The following is an 8,404-nucleotide window of genomic DNA, read 5'->3' on the forward strand; positions in this document are numbered from 1 at the left end:
ATTTCAAATAAAACCAAAACTATTTTCATGGCAAGATATCATTAGAGGTGAATGAGAAAATATATTGTTGGTTTTTTTTGTTATTTGGGTGAACCAATTTTTTGTACTCGAAATGCTCTCAATATTTACATGATTTTTCTTCACAGGCTGATGTTTGCGTTCAGTGCTGCTCTGTGGAGTTCAAGATGTGTCAACTGACTCAAGAGCTTGTCAGTGACTCGTTGTGACAACATATCCATCACTGTGCTGCACACAAAATAAAACAACACAATATGTGATTGTTTATGATAGAAAAATCTTTAATAATTTCAGCAGTATTGGCTTTAATTTTAAGTAGCACAAGTACACAATATATAATGATGTACACATTTCAAGTCCTCATCTTTAAATACATACTGTATATTTATGTTTTTACTGTGGCTACATGGAGGCGGGATATCCTTTAATGAAGACCTGAAGATGAAACGTTTCAGGATGCAAATCCCGAAACAAACAAACATCAACAACAAAAAAAAAACAATGATTCTTTCTTCTTGTATACCCGACCCCATCTTTTCTCCGGGGTGCATTATTGCGCCTGTCATTCAAACCAGATCAAACTGAGGTGATTCACATCTGCATCATGAACAATCACAAGGCAAGTGATGCAAAAAATACACGTGCTACACTGCACTTTGTTTCTCCTCCTTTAAACACAAAAATAATGAGCCTGCATACCAAGCGGGAAACTTCACAGACCTCTTTCAGTCCCAGGTTCCTGTTTTTAAATCCCTTGTAATGCAGATGACAGCATCTTGTTACTTTTCACTCTGATGTGCATCCTCCAGCAGCAAAATTGCAAATATATATATATATTATTTCAACCCAGTCGAGATGAATTTCTCTTCTGCATATATTAACTATTCTACATGATGATTTATGTCATGTTTATTGGAATAATAAGTTATTAGCTAATTAGAGTTACTGTCTTATTCCAGAGATGTCAACAAGCTTTATTTTTATTTCTGCAGCCTCCTTCAGGTCATATTCTGACGGAGAAATAAAAACTCTTACTGAAGGATTTATTTTCAGTTGTTATTTTGTCCTACAGTGATGGTTGGTTTTCTGTAAATGGTGACATTTCGTAAAAACATTATTTCACAAAATCCATAAAGTTGTAGGCTATACTTGGAAAAATACACACAAGAGATACACTGTATATTGATTTTTCAAATGCTAGAAGGTAGCCTCTAAAGATCCCTGAGTTGTTGTGAGAATTTAGAAAATCTAGGCAAGAGGCTTGTATCACACAGAGAGAATGAGGGCTTAAAACGTGTAAGCCATTACTTTTTGAGAGACTAAAAATTCACTAATAGCACCATTCAAATCTTCATTAAGCCCTTGTGCTTTCATTTGGATCCAAACACATCTGCACATTACAACCTTTGCACAGAGAAAGAAACTGAAGGCAGACTTGGGGGAGATTTTATTATGAAAAACAGATTGTATTTGGAAGAAATAGTCAAATCTGACATTACTTTAAATGTGCAATAGTCAGTGGTGGATTATATCATTGGCTTTGTATAATGGGAAAGGTGTTTCTCATAGTGACAAGTATGACAGTTTCACTCTCACTGTCAGCGAACACGCAGCTGTTTCGAGTCACTGTAGGCTACCTGTCTAGCGCCAAACAGCAGACAATAGTTAGCAGTCAGCTGGTGAATGTAGTGGAGAATTCTGCAGCTAAAGAGCCAGATATTTTCTCCAGGGGTGGGTGGAGAACAAAAACAAAGCTAAAAGAGTCTTATTGGACTTCTATTTGTCAAGTGGCCAGGAACACGTCTTAAAATGAATGCTAATGTGGCTTTCTGTCTGCTGATTGTGAAGGTACAATCTCACGTTAGCAGCTTGTTCTGCAGCCCCCAAGCGGTCAAAAGATCAATTACTGCTGCTTTAAAGTCATTAAAGCTAAATAGTAATCAGAGTATGTGGCTGTGATCTTTAAAGATCCCCTCCAGACATGTATGAAGACATTTATACAAATCTGTTGGAACAATAATGTGTGTCTGGTGTGTTTGTTCCTGCAAAATAAAAGTGCAATTTACACATCCTTAAGAAAGTCTTTTCTCTTTCTACCTTGTTAAAAAAAAAAATCAAGAATCTATGAATATGCAGATTTTGTTTATTTCTAAAGTTTACCTGTCTTGTATAGGTTTCATTCTGGACCAGGGTTGACTCACAAACTACTTTGCGATGTCACAATTTATGCTCTTAGGCCCCGCCCCTTTAAAGTCAGATTTTCAGTGAGCTCAGAGAAACTTTCCACTTTCAGCAGATGAATGTGAAAACATCCTTCTGGTGTCAAACTCTGCTCATACATCATCCTGCACAGTGAAGCTTAAACATCCAACTGGAGGAAAACAACAAAGAAAAATATATTTTTGACTGAAGGTGGTCAAAGGTGAATTATTCTGCTTTTTTTTTTGGTTTGCAATCTAAGACCTGGAACAATTTACATTCTCATGGTCAGTACAAAATGCTCTGCCCCTCAGGCTGCTGCTACACTTCCACCATGTCTATGTCTTTCAGAAAAATTGTACAGGGAATCACAGCATAATAGTGAGAGGAATAAATATGAGCAATGTTCCCATTTGTAAGCGTGTAACTACTATCAAAAAATCATTTATATGGATTGTACGCCCACTTTATTGCACATTGTGAAGCTGCCACTCTCAGGGACTGCGGTTCATTCACAGTCTAGGCCACAAGTCAATAAGTATTTTCACACTGAATTACCTATTTTGCCTCTATACACATAGACAATCCTTTAGGTAAACCCAGCGCTGCCTTCTACATTTTGTAGCACACATTGTTATTGTGTCTGTGTGTCTGAGTGTGTCTGGTGATGGTGGCAAGTCATCACATTGGAGGAGTGTTTGGGATCAAAGCACTGAGCACTTGTTTTCCCACTCTAGAAACACTCAATGTTACAAATAATTTACTAAGAAGATGACAAAGTGCCTTAACTCCAGTCTCAATTCACACCCTGAGCAAACAACTCAAGGAGCTCAGTTCATTTTATTCAGCTTAAAATATGTGAGGACAGGGCAAATAAAAACATGTCAGCTGTGTCTTCTCTGTATTGACGTTCAATTACCTTTCCTGTTTTTTCTCTGAATGTCACCAGTCAGCTTTCCTTGTCAAAGCTAAAACAAGTGCAACTCGAGACACGTTTGTGGGTTTTGAGTCTATACATAACACTGTGATTCAGACAAAAAACAACGATTTTGTATCAATCAATTCCTTTGTCGTCATTACAGATATTATATTCACCGTTTGAGGGCTTTTTGTTCCGTTTGTTTTTCCAGCTTTGTTGAATTGCTGTGTGTTTCTGTTGAGTTTAGTCTTACAAATGAACTTGGAGATGAATTTGAATGCACTTCCTTTGCAGTAAATCTATAACATGACACAGTGAGCCACACTATATGGCTCTGGAGATGCTGGTCTGTCAGTGCTGGTCCAGACTGAATCATCTTAACAACTATCACATGGATTGCTGCTTGTAAAGACATTCATGGGTGAGTAGTAATGGATATAAACAAAAAATAGATAAAGTAGTTTAAAGGATCAAGTACTCTCCATGTTCCTTTTTGGAAACTACACTTATACTCTTTACTTTAGTATATTTTTGAGCCAATAATTGACTTTTTCTTCACTACATTTCCATTTATACCGTTGTTACAACTCTGCTCAGAAGGTGAGAGTGTAAGGGGGTGGAGCCAGGTGTGACGTCACCCAGTTTAATTGATGTTGTGTTATATTGTCAATGCACGGCCTCAGTCGACCAACTCTGCAATCACAGTTGTCAGGTGACGTGAACACTCGCAACCATGACATGACGTAGCTGTAGACTCGAGTATTGTTTTAGAAACTCATTCCTACCTGCTCACACGTTCATGCACAAACACAGACATCTTGAAGATTCATTTATATGTCTTTGTTTTGCTGTAAATCTCTGAGACACACTAGTGAGACAGACTCATAGAGTGAGATTTGTTTGCCTTCTGCTCTTTTTTTTTAAAATGTTTTCTCTTTTATTTCTCTTTCATTTATCTTAACTTGGCACTTTTTGCTTTCACACCACGGACTCTCCTTAGTGTGCTCTTTCTGTCTCCCATGCCTTGCTGGTGATAACTTATGACTGTGGGTGAGTGTGCACCCCCCCCCCGAGCTTTAATTTCCTTCATTCCTCATCCGTATATATACATACAATATTAATACACACAGTATGGATACTATAGAATACACACAGGACCTACAGTAAAGGTCTACACACAGTACATTAGCATTATTGTATTGATTTTACATATCAGTGTTATTAACAAATAGTCCATCATTCAGGAGATTGGCAGCCTTTCATGGCCTCAGTCTCCTTGTCTGCATCTGGGTCAGATTTTACAGGAAATGTGCAAGAAAAAAAATAAATGCTCTCAACATAAATGGAGTCAAAGCTTTCTGACTTTATGAGGCTCTCAGAGGAAGATTCTATTCCAACGTTTTCTTCTTCAGTAAAGAAAAATAGAAAACAACACTAAAGGAGCAGCTTATTGTTGAGGGTGACAAGTAGCAACACTGTGTTTGTGACAGGAGAAAATAGTGTTTGTGTGAAATGAGTTTAAATTTTAAGAAGTATTTGCACTTCTACCTGCTGCCTCAGCCGTCTGTAACACAATTAATATGACAATATATACTGTATAACCCCACATTCACACCACAACTAACAAATCTGAATCAATTCATTGGCCGAGTATCTATGCAGACATACAGCTAAACGAAGACTGCTGGAAATTAATATTACAGTATATAGACTTATGTTTTTATTTATGCACATATATTAATAAAAGAGTATGTGGAGCATATATTGTCTTTCAGGCTACTATTATATATTATACATGTGCATGTTACAATATAACATAAAGAGGCCTCATCAATCTGATGATTTAACTGTACAAAATCAACTCAAAATCTACACACTCAAACAAATCCATTACGTATTAACCAAATAAAAACGACTACAAGAGTGGAAAGTCCTTATTTAAACTTCCATAAGTTGTCTCTGTGTTTGGCTCTCAGTTATTATTTGGGGCGGAAATGCTGACAGTCCTTAACGGAGAAATTGGTATATAAATTCCTCTGAGCCCCTGGTAATGAAAACTGAGCACGGAGATGCAGTGAAACTCACAATATAATTTTTTTTATTCATGTTTACAAAATGGTATGGCCATGTGTTGTTCAGGCTTGTGTCTACTACCTTCCTCACATTCACATCATAAGTGCTGCGTGCGGCAGCAATAGCAGGCGGACACTCCGCAAGCTTCAAAGCTTGATCCTAAGTGCACCTTTGAATTAGATGATAGACGACATCTCCTCGAGAGTGAGCTCAGCCAGCAGTGTGGCGGATTATTTATTTATTTACTTGTTTATTGGGTTTAAATCTTGTGTAATTCGCAGTTTGTGGCACATCTGATTATTGTGTAGTGTAACTGCTCCGTTTTATTGCATCTAGGTGAAGTCTTTCTACAGCAAGAGAAACAAGAAACCGGAGGGGCAATAACACTATATTACCCAGTGTGTCCTGATAAAATTGCTTGAAATAAGGTTCTAGCTCTGTTTTCAATGATGGTGATCAAACAACAGTCAACACTTAGTGTCACTTGTATTTACAGGGCTGGGCACTGTGAGAAAGTGTCTCGCTACTGTTGCCTGGTGACTGCAGCAGCGGCAGCACACCTAACAAGCCACAAGCCATCGTTGGTCTTGTTTTCCACCAGTTCACAAGTAAGCATCACCTAGCAGGCTGTGTGAGCTGGGAAACTGTGTGGAAACTGAAGTGGATGTTCAGGGAGGGGTGGGAGTCCCCAGGACAGGCTGTTGTTCCTGCTGTCTTATTTCCACTGCTTTAATGTCAGAGCATGGAAATTCATTCGCTTTGACACTTGTGATCCTCAGCGGCTCCAGAGAGCAGCGGTACAGCAAACCACCTGGTAGAAAGCAATCTCACAAGAAGGCACCAAATTTGAATTATCATCAAAGGGAGGATATTACATGTGGCATCACAGTTTTTATAGAATGTTGCTCTTTGTCTGTAATGAATCAGTTTTTATTCGTGCCTCTCGCTCTTATGTCTTTATTAAATTCTTGGCTTCTTCCCTCAATCGCTTCACATCCAGCTGGCTCTTGTTCTCGTAAAAAAAAAAAAAAAGGAGTGGAAGTGGAAGGCAGCCAGCCCGCTGAAATGGAGTCCGGGATATGTCCTGGCCTCGAGGATAGGACAGAGAGAAGGAGAAAGAGTGAACGGGGAAGGGATGGAAATGTGTGCCAGCAAGAACATTACATTTACTCTAGTTTTGTGTGTGTGTGTGTGTGTGTGTGTGTGTGTGTGTGTGTGTGTGTGTGTGTGTGTGTGTGTGTGTGTGTGTGTGTGTGTGTGTGTGTGTGTGTGATTGTAAGGCACAAATAGTCTCTTCTCTCATGGAGAATTCATGTGGGAATTCATAGCCTTGCTATTCAAAAAGAACTGATGAAAATGTCTATGTTCAACTGCGACCTTTGAGAAAACAGAGAACTGCAAACCGATGAGAGAGCAGTTTTTAAAGTTAGACTGTGCAGCCTCTTTATGAGTCACTAACTCTTAAATTCATCTGCACAGACACACCAAAGACATGATGTGGCTCACCGACGATCTTGTACTGCTCGCCGATGATGATGCTTCCTGTTTGACGGGCAAATAAGTCTCATTCTGTTTGTCTCTATAAAACCGGCCTCTCACACTGGAGAACAAAGCTGACCTTGGTCTCGGATCTGAAGACTATTTCCCCTGTGTTGATCAGAGACATATTTTACCCCAAGGGGCTTTTTAAAGAAAATCTGCAGAATCATGCGCCCTCATCTCCTCTCCTTCACGTTTTCTTATACCAATTAGGCACTTGGTTGCCGCTGAGGTTTCAGAAACATTTCGAGGTACATGAAAAACTCACTCAGCCCGCTGGGAGCCGGGGAAGAAGGCAGTCAGAGGGCTTGTCCCTCTTGTACCAACCCTGGTTACTCAGATCTTTTATTACACCCACACACTTTAGCTGTTTTTAGCCGTGCTAGTGGTGCAGCTCTCACTCCGTGAGTAGATGCACGCTTCTGCGCAGGGGATATAGAGAAAGTAGTTCCCACATGTAACTGCTCAACACGAGGTCTGTGAATCGTCATTGATTTGTTTCTTTCTGAGCTTTATTTTGTTTTTGATCACTTATTTGGTTGGTTAGATTTGTTACACTCGACTTTTAGGTTCCTCTGGCCTTTTGGTAATGAAATATTGTATGAATAAATTTCAGTTGACTTCACGCTGAACCACTGCTGCTGATCTTTTCCTTTTGCCTTCGGCTTTCTTGCAGCCAGTGGCTTAGAGATGTTTGATCATTCCTCCCAGGCTCCTACATAAAATTAGACTCAGGACACAACAAAGGCTGCCTCTCTAAACTGAATGGATCTTTCTCCATGGCTATTGACTCTGAGATCAGAGCTGGTATCATCCCCAGCAGGCAGATGAGTGCTTTTTTCCTCCTCATTGACTGATGCTTACGAAGCTCGGCATCTCACATCTCTGATCACAGTCCCCGCTGTGGTGACAGCTGCTACCTGTCTGACTGGTCCCTCTCCTGACCTCGGGGGAAGTCAATAAAGCAGCAGACTCTCTTTCAGGTTGGGAACAGAGTCCAGAGTCTCCTTCCTGTCCATATGTTTGACTTAAAGTATTCTTTGAGAGTTAAACATCTTCTTGCAGCAATTTCAGATAAGTTTCAAGACAAAGATCATCACAATTTACCCATTAATATTACGTTTCCTGCTTTATTTCCCCCTCCTACTGCGTATTTGTGGGATGTATTTGTATGCCTTTGTGCCAAGACAGAGATATTTTGTTTGCCATGTTCCTGGCTGTCTGGACCTCTTGTAATAGCTACAGGGAAAAATAATCTGACTCTGTACTAATGCAGAACAATCCGCAGCTTGAGCTCTAAAAACCAATTGTGCATTCATGTGGTTATACAGCACTTTTAGGGACATACTGACATTTTCAGGGCTATTTAGGTTTTATTCTTTGAGGTTAATAAAAACAAAACTCCACTAACAAGAAAGCTTGGACTTTGATTTAATACCTCACTACTGCTACTTCTATCTATCTATATATCTATGAATAATCACAATTTAATCACATATACTGATTTTTATATGTCAAACAAAACCTGTTTTTAATCATCTTTCTTTGGGGCAAATATAACATTCACACTGGCGAGCCATCCAGGCCTTTTTATATGAGAGAAGTGAGAGCTGTGTCTGTATTCTCAGCACACAGTCAAGGTGTTGGCCGAGTGTG

Source organism: Dicentrarchus labrax, unplaced genomic scaffold (genome assembly GCF_905237075.1).
Source record: "Dicentrarchus labrax unplaced genomic scaffold, dlabrax2021, whole genome shotgun sequence".
NCBI lineage: Eukaryota > Metazoa > Chordata > Actinopteri > Moronidae > Dicentrarchus > Dicentrarchus labrax.